This window comes from Mus caroli, unplaced genomic scaffold (assembly GCF_978045245.1).
Source record: "Mus caroli unplaced genomic scaffold, Mus_caroli_1 scaffold_8, whole genome shotgun sequence".
Lineage (NCBI taxonomy): Eukaryota > Metazoa > Chordata > Mammalia > Rodentia > Muridae > Mus > Mus caroli.
This window is the reverse complement of record NW_028227263.1, coordinates 12,487,653-12,508,068: the sequence shown is the minus strand read 5'-3', so window position 1 is coordinate 12,508,068 and position 20,416 is coordinate 12,487,653. Positions and strand designations below refer to the sequence as shown.

At 48.5% G+C, this 20,416-nt stretch overlaps 1 protein-coding gene and 1 long non-coding RNA gene across 7 annotated transcripts in view; one reads left to right on the top strand and one right to left on the bottom strand.

Moving 5' to 3' along the window:
- Ctbp2 (C-terminal binding protein 2) overlaps positions 1–4,567 on the bottom strand; it is a 139,954-nt gene extending 135,387 nt beyond the window's left edge. For 2 of the 6 annotated variants that reach the window (XM_085841221.1, XM_029479549.2), the window contains exon 1: positions 3,979–4,251. The gene's annotated coding sequence lies outside the window, so the exon portion shown is untranslated. The other 4 variants (XM_021169123.3, XM_085841222.1, XM_029479547.2 and 1 more) reach the window with 4 other exon arrangements.
- LOC147002841 (uncharacterized) lies at positions 3,825–6,617 on the top strand. Its single transcript, XR_015047799.1, has 3 exons — positions 3,825–3,925; positions 4,601–4,700; positions 4,806–6,617. It is a non-coding gene; the product is annotated as an uncharacterized LOC147002841 (long non-coding RNA).
- The last annotated feature ends 13,799 nt before the right edge of the window (positions 6,618–20,416 follow it).

Below are 20,416 nucleotides of genomic sequence, written 5' to 3'. Positions count from 1 at the left end.
ATGTGACTCTTGATGCCAGGGTGTGTTGTTGGCAAAAGACATGTCCCTTCTACATACAACACAGCAGTAGCCCTCCCTGAAAGGTGTCCCTGAAAGGTGTCCTTTTTGAAAGTCCTTTTCCGTTTTTTCATAAATCAGTAAGAAGGCCAGGTGTGGTGGCACACAGCTTTATGTGGGAGGCTGAAGCTGGAGGATTTTGAGTTCTAGACCAGCATGGTCTACAGAGAGAGTTCTGGGTCAGCGTGCATGGTGACTTCCAGGCCAGTCAAGGCTATGTTAAAAGACCTGGTCACCAAAAAAAAAAAAAAAAAAAGAAAAAGGAAAGGAAGGAAGGAAGGAAGGAAGGAAGGAAGGAAGGAAGGAAAAGAAATTCAAACAAAATATGCCATCCTAGGCTCACTTTCCTGCTGGTTCAGTATACCTCTGACCTGACTGCTCTCTCAGCACACCCTAAACGGCTTGTTTTTATAGTTTGTTGTCCCTACTTGTTTGTTTCTCTAACCCAATTTTTCTTTACAACCCTTTCTAGACTAACAGGACAATTCCTATTTGGAGTTTTTAAAGTCAAGAGCGAGGTTATTGATTATTCCCTGAAAGGGTAATGGATGGAGTAGTTAATAATTATTCCACTAGCAAGTTTTACCGTTTCATCTTGTGTACAAGAGCTAGATTAACAATGCCAGGGAAATCAAAACGACTCAGCAGGGACAGGAACAGGTGTGCCTGAGTCTGAAAAGGCCAAAATATTTCACCAAGTATGTCACAGGTTTTTTACAGAGGCAGTGTTTGGGGCTTGGTGGATGATTTTTATTTTCTTTTTTTTAAGTTTCTTAACTCTGAAATGACACTCTTAAATTTTACAGACATTTCTTCACTTAAATTGACGACTAAATCCCACACATAAATTGCCAACTCAAGCTCAGCAAGGAAAATGCATTTTGCGGGACAAAGAGTTGAGTTTTTTTGGTTTTGTTTTGTTTTGTTTTTTTTAAATCACAGCTAAGAAAAGGTAATTCACCCTGCCCCTCCCCCACAAGAACACCCATTCAAGAGCCCAGTTTCAAAGCTCCCAAGTGAAACCGTAAATAACTCACGTGGCAGCGAGCTCCCCTCAGCAGGGCACACCACACCGCTCTCCACTCTCCCTTATTAACGTGCCATTACCACGGGGGAGGGAGGCGGGCATTATACTCCTTCAGCTTAAGTATCTCCCCAGACAAGAAACCAAAACGCACCTTGTCAGGTTCGGAACTCACTGCAAACCTGAGATCTTTTAATTCCCTCTAATAGCTGCTTTCCACAGAGACGTACCCGTGTCCCCTACCCCTGGGGCACAGAAAAACCAATCAGTGTCATAAATCCCCCTAGCTTTCAACCCTCTCTCCCTTGAACTGGGGCAGAGTGGGGGGAGGGGCGACCCAACATCAACACTTACACTAAACCTCTCAATGCACTACAGAAATATGCTGGCTTATTTCCTTTGTTTGGTCATGTTATACTTGATCAAGTGTGAACGATTAAACTGGTTTCATTAAAGGCAAGTACATTCACGGCTAACATTCAACTTCAATGGCGACTATAAGCATATTTTGCAAGAGGGAGGACCTGCTTCTTGCTTGAAACCTACCAGCTCATTAACTTTTCTTTGGGGGGCTATAAAAAGGGCACTGGGGGTTTTTCCAGGAGTGTGTCAGAGCCAGACAAAAGGATATTCAATGTTCCAACTTTAAGATACAGTTGTTATTTGGAACACTAAAAAGGAAACCTTGTTTTCACGTTAAAGTTGCTGGGGCTGAAAATGTTGAATTGGCATTTAAAATATTACTCTGTAATTGCTGTTAAGAAGTACTCTTTGAGATGAAGTAATTATAAAAACAAGATCCTTTTAAAGTCACATTACTAAAGATATGAAAGATTTATTTAAAAAAAAATGCTTCAAACCAGAATTGTCCGAAATAGATGGGAACTAGTTCTTTGAGAATCTATCTAGAGGCAAACGGCAGCCCCGAGAGCCGAACGCGAGGTAATTTTAAAACTGTCTTTGAACTCAGCACGAGGAGAGAAGGCCGTATCTCCTTCAAAAAGAGATCCCACCGTTGATGCATCCCGTCAAAGTTAGAAAGCAGAACTACTTTTGTAATCCCTCTACCCCAATACAATGTTCCCTCAAAAATCACCCATCTCTGATAAAAATATACATGTCCCCAAAAAAACTGCAAATAAAGGCCTTTGGACTTCAACTTTCCAATGCATAGAGTTCTATTACCACTCGCATCCAAGGACTCTCAAAAGTTCCCTAGTTTTTGTTTTTGTTTTTTTTTTTTTTAAAGAAAACAGGGCAAATATCCAGGAAGGTCTATTTGCCCGAGGTTGGGAGCCTGGCGTGGCGACGTAGGCCATTGCCAGCAGCCTCCAAGCACGCAGAGATTTCATAAGATATTCCCTCCGGTCCCCTACAAAATCCCAAACCTGAAGGTCCCCTAAAGCCAACCACTGCTTGGGCCACATCTGAGAAAAGTAGGGGGTGGGGGCTGGGCAAGGGTACCACACACACGCGCGCACACGCACTCCCCGTGTCGGCGACTATCGTCGCCGGCGTTAAGCAAGCCACCGGAGGGAGTGTGTGCGCGCGAGGGTTTACCCGCGGTGACCGCGCCGAGCTCTCGGGCCCGCGGCCTCCGAGTCCCTGGGCGCAGCGTGGGCTGCAGGCGACCGGCCACGCCGCGGGGCCTCCCGCAAAAGCAAGGCCTGGGCGCACCCGCACTCCCGCGCTGCCCGGCCTCAGTCGCCCAAGGCAGAGGGAAGGGCGCGAGCCGGAGAAGAAAGGCTCTTCCCGCCGGTCGATCCGGCTCCGCGAGCGAAACACCCCAGGCGCAAGGAGGCGACTGCGGCGGCCGGACCGTCCCCGCGCCACTCTAGGTCCCCGGTGCCCAAGGCGCTCCCAGCCAGCCCCTTTTACGAAACTTTCTTTTTTGCTTCGCCCCACCCGAAAAGTGCGGTCCCAGCGAGGGCGCCGAGGACAGCGGGCGGAGGGCGAGGAGGAAGTGGTGCCCGCGGGAGCGCGGCTGGGCAGAGGAAATGCCCGCGCCGCCCGCCCCCGCCCTTGCAGCCCGCCCCGGCCCCCCGCCCAGCCGCGACTTTGGCGGGCCGAGCCCCGCGCGCCACTGGCGGCGGCGGCGGCAGATGTGGCCCCGGCTGCCCCAAGGAGCCAACAATGCCGGGCCGGCAAAACAAAAGGGATTCGCTTCGCGTCTTTCCCGGCCTCTCACTTACACTCTGGGGGAACCGCGCGGGATCCCGGGCCGATAGGGGCCGCGCCCCCAGGGGCCCCGAGCCACGCGCGCCCCGACTTGTCCCCGCCGACCCCGGTGTCTACTCCCCCCTTGCCCGCCCGCCTCCTAGGCGCAAGGCCTGCCGCACCCCGTCATGCTCGGACTCCTGATCCCCAGGGATCTGGCCGTATTGTCCCCGCGGCGCGCAGCGCGCTCGTCCGAGATCGCCAGCGGCCCCCGCGCGCGCACCCACCGGGCTCTAGGAGCAAGCCCGGGGCGCCTAGGAAACCGTCGCCAGACGCCGCCGCCGCTGCCCTCCGGACGCCGCTGCGCGCCGGGTTTTTCTTTCCTTTTTTTTTTTTTCCCCCAATCCTGATGGGAAGGAAGGTGACCGCCTACTTCGCATTCATCAACTCTCATCACAACAACAAAAATCCTGGAGCAAAGGGCGGCCAGCAAGCGCAATCGGTGGCGAGGGGCGGAGGGCGAGAACCCCCAGGAAGAGGTCCACCCCCGGGCGTAGTGTGTGGACACAGGGCTGGGGGCGCTGACCAAAGATGTCCTCGGATGCCGGCCCGGTGTCCTTCGCCCTCCTCCTTCTCCCGGAGTGGCGCAGTGAGGCGCGGGCACGGCGCCCCAGCCAGCGGCCGCAGGTGAGGCGGGGGCGGCGACAGCCCCAGCCCTCCCCGGGTACCCCCGCCCTTACCTCGTCCTGGGTCGCCGGCGTCCAAGGAGAAGGGCGCCCACCCGGGAGGCGGCGGCGGTAGCGGTGGCTCCCGCCCCTCCCACCCCACCCGGCGGCGGCGGCGGTGGTGGTGGTGGCGCTGGTGGTGCGGCCCCCCCCTCTCAGCGCGGCATGGCTCCCAGCTCGGTCTCTTGCTCCTCCGGCCGCAGCTGGCTCCTCTGGGCCGCTCCCGAGCCACCTTAAAATGACACACGCACACAGAGACACACACACAAAAACTTAATCTCTCCAGCTCCGCGCCCCACCCCCTCCCGCCCTCCCCTCCCTTCCTTTGCCTTCCCTTCCCTCCCTTCCTTCCCTTCCTCCTCCTCCCGTCGCCGCCGAGCCTCTTCCTACTTCCCCACCCACCCCACCCCCTTCCCCCGCCCACCGGCTCCCGATCCAGTCCCCCCCTCGTCCTGGCCGCGCGCCTTCTTGCCAGCCCCGCGGCCTGGCGGGGGCTGCGTTGGGGGTCCCTGGCCCGCGCCTCTCTCACCCCCCGAGAGGATGCTGGCTGTAACTTGGATCCGGGGAGGGAAGGTCCTGGAAGCCGAGCGCCTCCCGGCTATTTGCTCTTCTTTATTTGTTTTCTCCTCCCGGGAAGGAGGAGGAAAGCGCAGAGAAAAAGGAAAGGGAAGGACGGAAGCGGCGCGGGCCGCTGCTCCGGTGCCCTCCGGCTGCGCAGGAGCGAGGCGGGAGGCGAGGTGAGGGTCCCCTCGCTCACTCGTTTTTTTTTTTTTTTTCAAAGGCGGGGTCTCTCTTTGCAAACCAATGACACAACCCCACATGGTCCGGTCTCGCCCCTACAGATACTTCTCACTACAAATCGGCTCTCTCCGGGGATTAGCAGCTACACGAAAGTGCACACTGGCGCTGCGGGCAGCCGAGGGGGCCGGGCAAGGCAGACACTCCCCGGCCCAGCCCCGCGCCTCCCTTGAGACTCTGGGGACTCGCAGGGGTCCCGCAGCCGGTGGGGTGACTTCACCCTCCTTCCTTCTCCTCCCCTTCCACGTGGGGCACGCCACGTGGGGAGACGCGAGCTCTGGCGGGCCTCCGTATGGTCCCCCGGGTGGCCCCGGCTCGATAAGGCCCCCACCACGCCCGCTCAGCCGACCTGCACTCTACTCGGCCCCGAGGCTCCAACTTCCTCCAGGGCCCCGCGCAGGCCACGGGTGCCGTCCCAGGCTCGTGAGGTCAGGCGCGGGCCGGCCACAGGGGGCACTTGCGCTCCCAGATCCCAGATCCGGGAGACCGTGCCAGGGAGGTAGCGCTGGCTGCGGGGCGCGCGGAGACTGGTCTATGTGCTGGAACTTGCCACGATGTGTTCGCTACAAGAAGCCAACTGTTTTTACACATTTAGAAATGTCTTTCTGTTGTCTGGATGTCGCTGGGGCTATTTTGAAAGCCTTGCTTCGGTCAGGTCACCAGCCTCTCTAGAGGCCTTGCGGGCCCGGGGGTCGCGTGTGTGGTGCCTTTTCGTGATCACGAGTCCACAAGTGTCTAGGTGCATTGCGACTGGAATCAGGACTCTTAACGACGATGGGACACAGCGGCAGCGCGAGACTAGTTAGCATCTGGGCTGGATTCCTTGGCCATGACCCGCGACACTGGAGCGCTGTCCCCGGAAGGGAGCCGGTTCCCTGTACTCAGGGCCTCAGGATTACCAGACTTTAAGCGCGCGTCTTCTAAGGACCCCTGTGGCGCTGAACAGAGCCCTTGGATGCAATTGTTTTTTAAAAAAATCTTTAGGGTGCTAGCGACTGGATTGAGATGGGGTGTCCAAGGTCACAAGTTTGAAGACCACAGGGACCGCCATTCAGAGAGCCATGTAGAGTGTGGTATGGGTGGCTTCCTCCGGTCCTTCGCGACCAGAGAAATTTATAGAAGAGGTGGGCCTCTGCTCCGGAGGCCTCCGAGCCCCTGAACCCATCGCTGTGCGTTCTGGAGAGCGCTGCCTTTCTCGGGCTTTATCTCGGCCTGTTTGCTAAACTGCTCACCCAGATGACGGCCGTAAGACTGGCACTGTTAAGGTTTCTATGTTTTATAGCCAAACTAGTCTGAATGGCAAGGCGGGAATGGTCCCTCTCCAACACACCTCTCAAGATATTCACATGCCCCCAATAGGCCTGGGGCTGCCCTTGATGTTCTGGGAACGAATCACAGGTGTGCACCCGCCTCTGACCCAGTTGTCTCCATCTTCCAGGGCTTTGTGTTCTCATAGATTCCTCTTAAGAGTTTGCCTCTCCTCAGCAGCTTCATTCCAAGGCCACGGGGCCCAGGATTTGCTTGCAAACCGATCTTGTCCATACCCGGGCTTCTGTATCACCAGTGCCAGCTTCCTGGCCCTAACTATGGTAGTTCCTGCATTTTTATGTTTCTCAGATCTCTGCCCTTCATGGTCCTCTATTCTCACCAAGAAACCACAGTCAGCTGGCTTTCTGTCTTTCCTATTACTTCTTCAGCTTTCCTACAGTCTGATTTTGAATTCCACTTTAGAAAATTACTACCGTGGGCCTTGCAGGATGCCTCAGCCTGCAAAGGTGCTACCGAGCCAGAGGAGCTGAGTTCAATCCTCAAATGCTAGGGAAAGATGGAAGAAAAGAGTAGACTAAGTTGTCTCAGACCCCTGCACATGTACCAGATATCACAATAAGAAAACACTACCCCCTTTCTTATGAACTCAGAACTAAAAGTTATTTCTAACTTCAGCCTGACCACCTGCATTTTAAAATATGGAGCCAAGGCTGGGGGGGGGGGGGTAGGAGCGTAGCACAGCGGGTAGAACACTTGACTGGTACATATGAGGTTCTTGGCTCATCTCTTGCTCCTGAAGACAGGGGAATCTGGCAATCACCCAGATAAGGTTGCACTGCTAATACTTTGGGGCTGGCAAGATTGCTCAGTGGGTAAAGCCCTTGGTCCCAAGCTTGAGAACCCAGAAAGAGCAAACTGACTTCCTCAGGTTGTCTTCTCAGCTCCATACATGTAACATACAATGCATGCCAACCCCACGAGATAAAAACAAGTGTACTAACATGTTTAAGAAACTAACTCTAGCTACCATCAACATGTGACTTGGTTCAGACTCTAGTCATTTCTCAAAAGATGTCAAATATAAACAAGACCAGAAATAAAACCCCAGGGCTGGAAAGATGGCTAAGCAGTTAAGAGCATTGGCGGCTCTTCCAGAGGCACTGACTTCAGTTCCCCGTAACCACATCCACCTGTAACTCCAGCTCTAAGGGGTCTGATACCCTCTTCTGATCTCCAAGTGTTCTCCCTTCACCCCCAAGTGCACACACATACACACACACACACACACACACACACGCGCAAATGAAAATCTTTAAAATTCAAAACTGTAACCAGACTCCAATAGATGCTTCTCTGAGGATGATGTACAAACAGCCACTGAGCAGACAGACTCACTCAATGCTCAGCCCCAGTCAGCAGGGAAATACAAATGAGAACCACAGTAAGATACCACTTCTTGTCCACTGGGATGGCTGTCATCAACAAAAGAGAAAATGGAGAAATGGGAGCCTTTGTGAGGGCTGATGGGGAAGTAAATGGTGCTGCCACAGTGGGAAATGGCCTGGCAGCGCCTCGGAAACTTAAACATAGAGTTGCCGTATGATCCAGCAATTTCATTTCTGACTGTGTGCCCAAAAGAACTGGAAGCAGAGGCTTAAGTGGATATAAGTACACCCACGATCATAGCAAAACTATTCCCAACAATCAGTAGGTGAAATCTGAGCGACAGATGAATAAATGAAATGCAGATGGACTATTATTTGGCCTTTAAAAAGGAATGAAGAGCCGGGCGTGGTGGCGCACGCCTTTAATCCCAGCACTTGGGAGGCAGAGGCAGGCGGATTTCTGAGTTCGAGGCCAGCCTGGTCTACAAAGTGAGTTCCAGGACAGCCAAGCCTATACAGAAAAACCCTGTCTCGAAAAACCAAAAAAAAAAAAAAAAAAAAAAAAGGAATGAAGAACCAGGTGTGGTGGCACAAACCTTTACACACAGCACTTGGTGAACAGAGGCAGGTGCAACTCAGTTCAAGGCCAGCCTGGTCTATATAATGAGTTCCAGGCCAGCCAGGGATACTTAAGTCTCAAAACAAACCAGGAAATGAAGGAAGGGCTAAGGAGATTGCTCAGTGGGCAAGAACACTTGCTGCACAAACATGAGGACCTGAGTTCAGATCCAAACATCCAGGTAAAACGGCACAGCTGCCTAGGTCAGTAGCCCCAACAGTGAAATGGCACATAATCGGGGAAGAGGCAAGACAGTCACTAGCGCTTGACAGCCATCCTGTCTAGGTGAAAAAATGCCCCCAGTTCAATAAAAGACCCTGACTCGAGCAGAAAGTGACACAGCAGAACACCCACGTCCTCTTTTGGTCTATGCCATAGCATGGGTCTACACATACATACATGCACACCACTGAAAAGAGACGAACTGTGGAGTTGTCATATCAATGAACATGGAAAAAAGGCTAATGAAGCGAACATGACACAAAAGAGCAAATAACTTATAACTCCATTTACAAGTGATCAGCAAATAGGCAAAACCATAAGAAACACTGCGGGGGTGACTGGGGACTAAAGGGGGGACGCATGGGCATTCTTTTTCAGCATGTACAGCGTGGATTTGGAGCCCAAGAACCCCATACATACTGTGGCATGAATATGCACACACAAAAATTGTAGTTTTTTTATATATATAAGATAGAAAAGGGCTGGCGAGATGGCTCAGCAGGTAAGAGCACCCGACTGCTCTTCCAAAGGTCCTTAGTTCAAATCCCAGCAACCACATGGTGGCTCACAACCATCCTGAACAAGATCTGACTCCCTCTTCTGGTGTGTCTGAAGACAGCTACAGTGTACTTACATGTAATAAATAAATAAATCTTTAAAAAAAAAAAAAGATAGAAAAAACAAAGACAGCTGTGGTGGTTCATATGCACGATTCTACCTGGGGCAGGATTGCCATGATTTCAGGTTGGTCCTGAGCTGCAAAGTGAGATGACCATGAAATGTGGGGAGGCAAAGTTGAGTACAGAGGGGTGGCTCCTGAGGCTCGATTTCTGCACACTGGCAAAGCTGTGCTGAGAAAACCAGAGGTAAATTCTCATCCTCTGGGAATAAACATTCCATGTGTGCTTTGATATTCAAGAGGAAGTAGTAACCGAGTCCTAAAAGTTACAGCAAACTTTTTTTTTTGTTTTTTTTTGTTTTTCGAGACAGGGTTTCTCTGTGTAGCCCTGGCTGTCCTGGAACTCACTTTGTAGACCAGGCTAGCCTCGAACTCAGAAATCCACCTGCCTCTGCCTCCCAAGTGCTGGGATTAAAGGCATGCGCCACCACGCCCCGCCCAGCAGGTTTTTTTTTTTTCTTCATAATATTTACTTATGATCAGGCTAGGCTTAGTGACTCACAATCGTAAGTCCAGCTCTTAAGAGACTGAAGCAAGAGGACCCCTGCAAGTTCAGGGTCTTGTGTGGAGGAACTTTAGTCCAGCAGCCTGCCTGCTCTCGCTCGCAAGGGATCGTACCTAAAGACCTTTTAGATCTGTGTGATTTCACTGGGATACAGATATACCTTTAGTCCCAGGAGACAGAGACAAGCAGATCTCTGAGTTCAAGACTAGCCTGATACAGTACACTTTTCAGGTAAAGAAAAGCTTAGGTCCAGGTGGGGTGGTACATGCCTTTAATCCCAACACTCAGGAGACAGAAACATGCAAATCTGAGTTCAGTCAGCCAATTGAGTTCAAATCAATCAGTTCGGTGCAATTCAGAGTTAAGGAGTCGAGAACTAGTGCAGTTGAGTGTAGGCAGTGGCATTGAGTTTTGATCAGTTCTCTTCAGACATTTTTTTTTTTTTTTTTTTTGGTTTTTCGAGACAGGGTTTCTCTGTGTAGCCCTGGCTGTCCTGGAACTCACTCTGTAGACCAGGCTGGCCTCTAACTCAGAAATTCGCCTGCCTCTGCCTCCCAAGTGCTGAGATTAAAGGCGTGTTCCACCACGCCGGGCTGCTCTTCAGTCATTTTGAGATCAGTGCAGTGGAGTCAAGTCAGTCAGTTGGGAGACAGTGCAGGAAGTGTGCAGTGCACTGGAGTAGAGTTAAAATTCAGGAGTTCACGCAGGTCAGTGCAGGTCAGCAGAGGAGATTGAAACCAGAGAATAAGAAGGAGCCAGAAGATTAGAACAAGTTGCCAGCCGTTAGTTTGAAGCCAAGCAGAGCAATTCAGTGAAAAGCTGAGGAGCCAGATTGAATCAGTCAGCTTGGAGAGGAGTTTGAGCCAGAAATTCTGAGTTGAACCAGCCAGCCAGAGATCAGGAGGAACTAGAAAGGGTGAGCCTATTCAGCAGTAAGTCTCAGAGGCTGAAAACATTTTAGGCCTGGGTTAGATTGTACAAAAGCTAGAAGCTTCCAGGACTAGGCCTGGGTTGGCAGATGGAGACAGTAAGCCTCTAAGACAACAATTACATCAGGTGAATAAGTTTACATCTTGTCTCTAGGCCCTATTCTCTTTTTCCTGATGGTTTTCATTAACTCAGTATTGCCCCCCCCCTCGGGCAATGTCATTAACCAAGCCTCTGAGGGTTTGCAATGCCCACACAGCACTGGTACACAATGGGCTTCTACTTCATTCTGGGAACTCAGCTCTTTTGCCAAGGACTCTCCATTCCCCCTGGCTTCCATCTTTCCTGGTTGGTTGCTCGTGGTTCAGACTCTCCATCCAAAGTTTCTTTCTTTGTTCCAGGGTTATTCATTCCCTCTCTATTTCTAGGAACCCAAATTTGGGGTTCAGGGGGAAATGTCCTAGCTTTGAGAGGTCTGGCCTGGTGAAGCCTCACAACTCCAAGATGAAGGCAGGTATGCCTTTTGCAGGTGTGAGGGTACAGACCAGGCAGAAACAACACCACTGGCAGTGCCATCCTACCCCTCTTAATTTGGGTGCCCATTCTGTTTCTCTCAGCCTTGGGTTCCATCTGGCCACAAGGAAAGGTGATGGGGACATTCTCATGGCTGGCCTCTACATCAACCCACTGCATTCACTGCTAGTATGCAATGGAATGGGGGCAGTAGCAATGGCCTAGACTCTCATCAACATCTGAGATAAAAAAAAAAGAGGTCCTGTGGTGTACAGCCATAATCCCAGCACCCTCTGGGTGTGGAGGCAAGGGGATCAGAAGTTTAAGGTCATCTTTAGACACATAGGGAGTTCAAGCCCAACCTAGGCTACCCAAGACCCTGTCAAAAAAAATCAGAACAAACAAAAATAGATACCTGGTGGTTAGTGTCTATAACTTCTGTGCTGCATTCCTACCTACAAGAGAAACAGTGCATCTCTGAGGCAGGTGGTGAATCCCAGGAGTGAATAGACACAGGCGGGCTGATCTTGGTGAATTTGAGGCAAGTCTGGCCTACATAGCAAGCGACAGGATAGCCAGGGCTACTGTATTAGTCTAATCAGGGTTCTCTAGAGTCACAGAACTTATGGGTAGTCTCTATATAGTAAGGAAATTTGTTAATGACTTACAGTCTGTTGTTCAACTCCCCAACAATGGTCAGCCTCAGCTGTGAATGGAAGTCCAAGGATCTAGCAGTTGCTCAGTCCCACAAGGCAAGCAGGCAAAGAAGAGAGCATGAATCTTCTTCCAATGTCCTTATGTAAAATCTCCAGCAGAAGGTGTGCCCAGATTAAAGGTATGTGCCACCACGCTTGGATCTGGGACTTGCTTTGTCCTAGATGGCCTTGAACTCAGAGATCTCCCTTTCTGAATCTTCTGGTATTCATAGCCACTATGCTTCAAGATCTCTATGCCAAGATCCAGGTCAGAAACTTGGATCTCCTAGCCTCCAGATTAGGATCACAGGTGAGACTTCCAATTCTGCATTGTAGTTTGTTCCAGATATAGTCAAGTTGACAACCTAGAATAGCCACTACAGCTATGTAGAGAGAAAAAAAGACCCTGTCTCCAAAACAAAACAAACAAACAAATAAAACAAAGTGTGTTTCTTTTGTTTTGTTTGTTTTGTTTTTGTTTTTCGAGACAGGGAGTGTCTTTTGAAGAGCTAAGGAACTTTCTTCCTCACACATCCTGACTCATTGTTACCTTGGTCCACAGGAAGCTCGAAATTTAATGTAATGCTTAAAGATGCCAGCCATTCTAGTTCCTTTTCTAGGAAGCCACATTCCCTTTCCTCCATGAAAAGTGATTCTGTACTTACTGTGGGAGAGGGATGGTTTGTGGTGTTTGAAAAGCCAATGTAAATATTTTCATTTGATCATATTTATAAAGAATAAAGCGTTTTTTTAGGGGCAGCACTGAAACAGGATCTCATGTTGCTCGGGCAACCTGGCCCACGAGCTTCCTGGAATTCTTATGTCTTCAATTCTCTTCTTGCCATAGCAGCACCAGGATCACAGACACACATTATCGCATCTGGCTGTTTTCTGTAGCTCCTAGGAATCTGAACTCAAGCTCTCTCACTTATGCTTTACCTACTAATCTACCTCCCCAGTCCCCTGTGGTTTGCAAACCTGACATAGTCTGACGAGTTTATCTATTAGTAGGTCTGGCCCTTCAGAGGCACTCGGGATGTTGCTTGGACATTTGAATGGGTGGGTGGGAATATTAATGGATGTGTGGGTATGGGAATAGGTGGATGGATGGATGGATGGATGGTGGGTGGATGGATGGACAGGTAGATGGGTGGGTGGATCAGATGGATAAATGGAGAAATGAGTGAATGGGGTGGTAAGGTGGGTGGTTGAATGGCAGGTGGGTGGGTGGGTGGGTGGGTGGATGGATGAAAAGATAAGATTGGGTAAGAGGGTATATCACTCACTGAATATGAGATCCAAGTTATTAAAAATTGTATGTTAAGCGCTGGATACCCGAGTAGTTCAACACACACACAGTCTAAATCCTTCATAAATAAAAACAAACATGCAGATTCACAGGCATGAATGACTGTAGTGTAACTTGAAGAAAAATAAACACACTGAAACACTGTCACATAAGAGCACAATGGAAAGCCCTGTCAACTCTGACCTGACCCAGGCTGGACTCTTTTTTTGTGAGGAGGAGTGGCAGAGGTCAAAGCAAGGTTTCTCTGTGTAGCCCTGGCTACCCTTGGTCTCACTCTGTAGACCAGGCTGGCCTTGAACTCAGAGATCTGCCTGCTTCTGCTTCAGGCTGGACTTTTGGTGCCAGCCTCCTAAATTCCAGTAGGTTGATAATAGTCTTCCATCACTGAAACCTCAAGGGACAGGCTAAGAGTCCACAGTTAGCTTTATGAATGGTGAAGCTTCCAGAAAGCTCATTGCTGGGCTGGCTGCAGGGGCATGTGACCTATACTCCAGAGATGCTCCAGAAGGTCCCCCTGGGGCCCCCCTGTTACCTGGTTCTCATGGAAATTAGCCTGGTCTTGAACTTGTGTAGCTGAGGATGAACTTTAAATTATGATCCTCCTGTCTCCACCACTCCCTAGTGCTGGGACTGCAGGCACAAACCACCATGCCCAGTTTATGCACAGCTGAGGATTGAAGTTGGGGCTTCATGCGTGATTGACAAGCATTTACCGACCGAGTTACATCACCACCACCACCCAATTCATTGTTATGTTTTTTTTTATGTTTTTATTTTATTTATGTGTATGGTGTTTTGCCTGTATGTATGTCTGTGTACTGTGTATGTGCCTGGTATCCATGGAGATGGACTTACAGATGGTTTTCAGCCACCTTTGGGTGCTGGGAATTGAATCCGGATCCTCTGGAAGAGCAGCCATCTCTTCAGCCCCCTAAAATTCTTATGCTTTTGAGGAATAGATATTTCATGTCTATTTTGTTCTGTCTCTGCTTTCTAAGTGTTGGGTTTACTGGCCTGTGCTACCATGCCTAATTTAGAGCATGAAGTATTTTGCCACAGAGACAGACCCGCTCTGTACAAAGTCCTTAACCCCTTGGAGTTCTTGTACTTCAACTGCTTTGAGAGTCTAACTTAAATACTAGATAAAGTAGACCTTAGCCTTATCCAGCAGGCTGGAGAGCAGAGAACTCCTGTAGCGTCAAACGGAAGCCACCATGAGTCTCAAACATCCTTGCATGTTCAGCTTTGAGTTCTGCCCTTGGAATGTTCTTTTTCTGTATCAGGGCAGGGATGTGACACACAAAGCTTCAGACATATGAGCAATGGTGACTAAGAACAGAGTCACAGGGACCACTGGCACCACTCAGTTGGGTCAGCGTGGGGCTGTGTTGGAGAAATGAAGTAGAGGGTCCAGGGCAGGGATAGAGTTGTCAGTCTCCCCTTGCTGTAAGCAACAGTTGAATGGAGCCTCATTGTGAATGGAGATAATACAACCCCAAGTAGAACTGGTGTTAGTGCTGTAGCCTGTAGTTCAGTCACCTGCAAGACATCTTGTCTGATGGGGTGGCTTCTGTTTATCTGGGTGTTCTGCTTTGAGATTAGCTCTCATATCATTCAGACTGGCCTTGAACTCCTGATCCTCCAGCCTCTGTCTCAGAAGTGCTGGGATTACAGGTAAATGTCCCCATGCCTAGCAATATCCAACATCTCTAAGAAGTCTCTTGTGAGACTATGCCGGGGCCCTAGCAAACACAGAAGTGGATGCTCACAGTCAGCTAGTGGATGGATCACAGGGCTCCCAATGGAGGAGCTAGAGAAAGTACCCAAGGAGCTAAAGGGATCTGCAACCCTATAGGTGGAACAACATTATGAACTAACCAGTACCCCGGAGCTCTTGACTCTAGCTGCATATGTATCAAAAGATGGCCTAGTCGGCCGTCACTGGAAAAAGAGGCCCATTGGACATGCAAACTTTATATGCCCCAGTACAGGGGAACGCCAGGGCCAAAAAAATGGGAATGGGTGGGTAGGGAAGTGGGGGGGGAGGGTATGGGGGACTTTTGGGATAGCATTGGAAATGTAATTGAGGAAAATATGTAATAAAAAATATTAAAAAACAAAACAAAAAACCATAAAGACAAGATGGGCAGTGGTGGCACACACCTTTAATCCCAGCACTTAGGAGGTAGAAGCAGAAGGATTTCTGAGTTTGAGGCCAGCCTGGTCTACAGAGTGAGTTCCAGGACAGCCAGGGTTATACAGAGAAACCCTGTCTCAAAAAACAAACAAAAACAAAAAACAAAAACAAAAACCCCATACAAACAAACAAACCACAGAACCTGTAGCACTGAATGCCCTTAGATTGAAGAATGGAGGAAGGTCAGTTACAGAGGTAGCACCTAAAGGAACCAGTACAGTACTTGGGCTGGAGAGATGGCTCAGAGGTTGAGAGCACCGAGTGCTCTTCCAGAGGTCAAGTTCAATTCCCAGCAACCACGTGGTGGTTCATAACCATTTGTAATGGGACCGGATGCCCTCTGCTGGCGTGGAGGTGTACATGCAGCTAGAGTACTCATACATAAAGGGATCTAAAATTCTTGCTTAAATGTTGTATTTCACAAAGTTCTTACAGTTGGTTTCATATTACTTCATAGTCTCTAGCAGAAGTTCATTTTATTGGTCCCTCCTGAGACAGAAGAATAAGTAGTACAAAACCATTCTCAGATATAGACACACACACACACACACACACACACACACACACATATGTTTGAGGGCAGCCTGAGATTCTTAAGACCCAGACTTGAAACAAACAACAACAAAAGCAGCAAGGAGCCCTCAAAGCCTATTGAAACCATCGGATTCATGTTTGATCATCTATAGTTCAGCTTTGGTCCCTCTTTGTAGAGATACTGTTTGTTTTGAATTTTTAGGATTAAGGGCAGCGGGCACGGTGGTGCATACTTTTCATCTCAGCACTCAGAAGGCAGATGCAGGCAGATCTCTGAGTTCAAGGCCTGCCTGGTCTACAAAATGAGTTCTGGGACAGCCAGGGCTACACAGGGAAAACTTGTCTCAAAACACTGGAAAAGGAGGGCTGGAGAGATGGCTTAGAGGTGAAGATCACTGACTGTTCTAGAGATCCCGAGTTCAATTCCCAGCATTCTCAGCAGCCTCATGGTGGCTCACAACCATTTACAATAGGATCTGATGCCCTCTTCTGGTGTACATGAAGACAGTGACAGGGGGCTCATCTAAATAAAATAAATAAATAAACCAAAGGTTGGGGTTTTTAAAGGAAAACTGAAAAGAAAGAAAAAAAAAGATTAAGGGAAATTTTATTGGTGTTTAAAAAGAGAATAACAGTTACAGGCAAACTGAAAACCAGCAGTTGCTGGGAGGAGGGGAGATGGAGAAAAAGTAACTTTAAAAAAGTATTTATTTATTTATTATAATTACACTGTAGCTGTTTTCAGACACTCCAGAAGAGGGCGCCAGATCTCATTACGGATGGTTGTGAGCCACCATGTGGTTGTTGGGATTTGAACTCAGAAGAAAGCAGTCAGTGCTCCTAACCACTGAGCCATCTCTCCAGGCCAAAAGTAACTCCTTAAAGTTAGCCATGGAGGTCAGAAAAGCGGTGGGAAAGTCCAAAGTCTCAGAAGAGCTGAGCCTCAGCTGTGAGTTCAGAGGACACTGAGTTCTAGGCTGTGGTGTCCTGGGGCAAAGTATCCCACCAAGGACACATGAACTAGAGAAACAGAAAGAGAATGCTTATTAAGACTCGGTGTGGGCTAGTAAGCCTCTTGAAGAAGGAACCCAGAAGACTCCTCCTTCTTTTTGGCTTTGGAAATAGAATCTCACTATGTAGCCTAAACTGTCCTGAGCTGGAAGCCCTCCTGCCTCTGCCTTCCTGGGGCTGGCTTTATAGGAGTGTGTCAGCATGCTTGCCTACACAGACACCAAACCATTCCAAAGCATGTTGCAGACATCCTGATGTTTCACTCCTGCTGTAGTTTGGATTGGATAAGTGTTCTCTATGGCCGATGTTTTAAAGGTTCGTCTCTAGAGTTGGCAAGGGGTGGAGTCTTAGGCTGCTGGGAGGTCTTTAGGTCGCTGGAGACATATAAGCCTTTGAAGGGGCTAGTGTGATCATTTGCTGACTCTTCTCTTTTGTACCTAGCTGTAAAATATAGGGGCTTGCTTCTTTCATGATATACCTCACTAAAGGCCTCAACTGACCATGGGACTCACGCCTCTAAAACTGGCCATAATGAACCTTTCTTCTTTATAAGTAAGTTGTCTCAAGGTGTTTTCTACAGTAGCAGAAAACTAACTGATGGCTGGGTGTAGTGACACATCTTTAATCCCAGCACTTGGGAAGGAGAGGCAAGGGGAATCTCTGTGAGTTCAAAGTCAGCCTGGTTTACAAAGGGAGTTCCAGGACAGCCAGGGATGTTAGATAGAGAAACAAAAATGTCTCAAAAAAGAAACACCCAAACAAACAAACAACCCAAAAATCAAACAAAAAAGAAAGAAAAATTAAAAATAAAAAATAAAAAAAAGGGCTGGTGAGATGGCTCAGTGGGTAAGAGCACCCGACTGCTCTTCCGAAGGTTCAGAGTTCAAATCCCAGCAACCACATGGTGGCTCACAACCATCCGTAACAAGATCTGGCGCCCTCTTCTGGAGTGTCTGAAGACAGCTACAGTGTACTTACATATAATAAATAAATAAATCTTTAAAAAAAAAAAATCTGACTGGTGCATGATACAATTCCTAACCACAGTTGTACAATATCTAAGAAAAAAAGAATTCCTACAGAATCTTAATACTTTACCATATCAGCACCGGGCTGGTCACTCTCTTTGGTCATTATACTGTGGTTAACTGTGAACTATTTATTACAGAGCAACAAGGTAAATACCAAAACTGATCGATCGAAGTTTTCTTAGAATCTTTCATGGCAATCTGACAGAGTAACATCAGATATATTAAGTGGAATAAAAATATTTCTACTAAGAATATGTTGGGTTGAGGCAGGAGGATCTCAGAATTGCCATCAGCTTGGGTTATGTACTGCGCTCCATCTTTCAAACTAAACAGTAACACTGGATTTGCTCAGCCTGGTGGTACATACATTTAATCCCAGCATCAGTGTGTGTGTGTGTCTGTGTGTGTTTCTGTGTCTGTGTGTGTGTATCTGTGTGTTCCAGGCCAACCTGTTCTACACAACAAGTTTCAGGCCATTTGGGTAAATCTTGTCTCAAAAAACACAAACACTATTAGGCTTACATTGTATTGTATATTGGGTTTTATAAGAGAACCACTTTTACTATAACATGTATGTATTTATTTATGGAAATCAGAGGACAGTCCTCTCCTCCTACCAGGGATTGAACTCAGGTTGTCAGGGTTGGCAGCAAGCTCCTTTACCCACTGAGCCACCTCACCAGCCCTACTGTCTTTTTTTTTTTTTTTTTTTTTTTGGTTTTTCGAGACAGGGTTTCTCTGTGTAGTCGTGGCTATCCTGGAACTCACTCTGTAGCCCAGGCTGGCCTCGAACTCAGAAATCCGCCTGCCTCTGCCTCCCGAGTGCTGGGATTAAAGGCGTGCGCCACCACGCCCGGCTTCTACTGTCTTTTAAAAAAAATCATCAGTCAGACATTCTGGAAACCACAAGCTGTCTCTTCACCACAGATGCCTTGAGATGTGCTGGTCTCACAGTTTCTTGAATGTTCCAAATGTCAACTGCAGAACATTGTTTTGGATCCGGATTGCTCCGAAGTCACAAACCACACTGAGTGGTCGTGGGGACCTGGGGGCCTTTCCCAGCAGGTATTGGGCTTCCTTCCTCACTTTTCTTTGCAGTGTGTAGGTAGCTCCAGTTCTGAGCCAGGAATTTCACTATTAGGAGACTTGGGTCAAGGGTGGGGTGTCACTTCTCCTTGGGGCCCCATAGAAATTACTGGCCATGGGGCTGGAGAGATGGCTCAAGAGTTAAGAGCAGTGCTGCTCTTCTAGAGGTCGTGAGTTCAATTCCACATGGTGGCTCACAACCATCTGTAATTAGGTCCAATGCCCTCTTCTGGTGTGTTAGTGACAGTGTGCTCATATACATAAATAAATAACTCTTTAAAAAAAAAGAAAGAAAGAAATTACAGGCCATAAAGTTGTAAAAATGCAAGGCCAGCAATCTGAAAGTTCATTTATTTTATGTATGTCCGTGTCTTGTTTGCATGTATGTGTGTGCACCACATGCATGCCTAGTGTCTGTGGGGGTCAAAAGGGGATGTCAGGTCCCTAGAGCTGGAGTTTATAGGTGGTTACAGACTACCACATGGCCACATGGGTGCTGGGATTGGAACTCTAATCTTCTGTAAAGCAACAAGTGCTCCTAGTCTTCTCTAGCCTCGTCAACATTTTTTGTTTGTTTGTTTGTTTTTGTTTTTCGAGACAGGGTTTCTCTGTATAGCCCTGGCTGTCCTGGAACTCACTCTGTAGACCAAGCTGGACTTGAACTCAGAAATCTGCCTGCCTCTGTCTCTGCCTCCCAAGTGCTGGGATTAAAGATGTGTCACTACACCCAGCCATCATTTAGTTTTCTGCTACTGTAGAAAACACCTTGAGACAACTTACTTATAAAGAAGAAAGGTTCATTATGGCCAGTTTTAGAGGTGTGAGTCCCATGGTCAGTTGAGGCCTTTGGTGAGGTATATCATTAAATGACCACTGCCTGGCTCTCGTCATTTTCTTTTAAACATTTTTTTAATAGGCAGACCCGAACTTGAACTTTTGATCCTTCTGCCTCCACCTCTCAAGTGCAGGGATTACAATGTGTATGCTACTATGTCTGATTTATATGTGCAGGGGATTGAAAGCCACGGACTCTGTCCACTGAGTACATTCCCAGCCTCTGACAATTCATTTCAAATTTCATATGAATGACTTGTTGATGGGAGGAGAGACATCATAAACTAAACGTAGCATTTGGGCAGAAGGATATTGAATGAGGCCGCAGAAACTGAGCTCGTGCTAAATATCAGTATCAGGTCTGTGAGCAGAGACATCAGAGAGGTTGGGGCAGGAAAGCTCGAGCTCTGTGCTCACACAGAACTGAGGGCTGGGAAAACGTTTACAGAATGATCAAATGTTGTGAGCTGGGAGTGGTGGTCCATACCTTTAATCCCAGCACTCGAGAGGCAGAGGCAAGTGGATCTCTGTAGACTTGAAGTCAGCCTGGTCTACATACTGAGTTCCAAGACAGCCAGGGCTAGTTAGAGAGACCCTGTTTCAAAAAGCCAAACAAATGAACTTGAATGCTGTGCAATTCTAGTTCCAGGTGTTTCTCACTTACTGAGTACAAGTCCCAGTGTTGAGCCAGTGACTCCTCAGCTGAGAAGCAATATCCATCTCTCTAGATCCGTTCCTACTACAGAGGAAAGATTCAGGACATAGACTCCTCCGTATGGTAATAGCACCATCATTCATTGCATGTCTAAAGCACCAGCGCGATGTGCAGTAGTGGTACT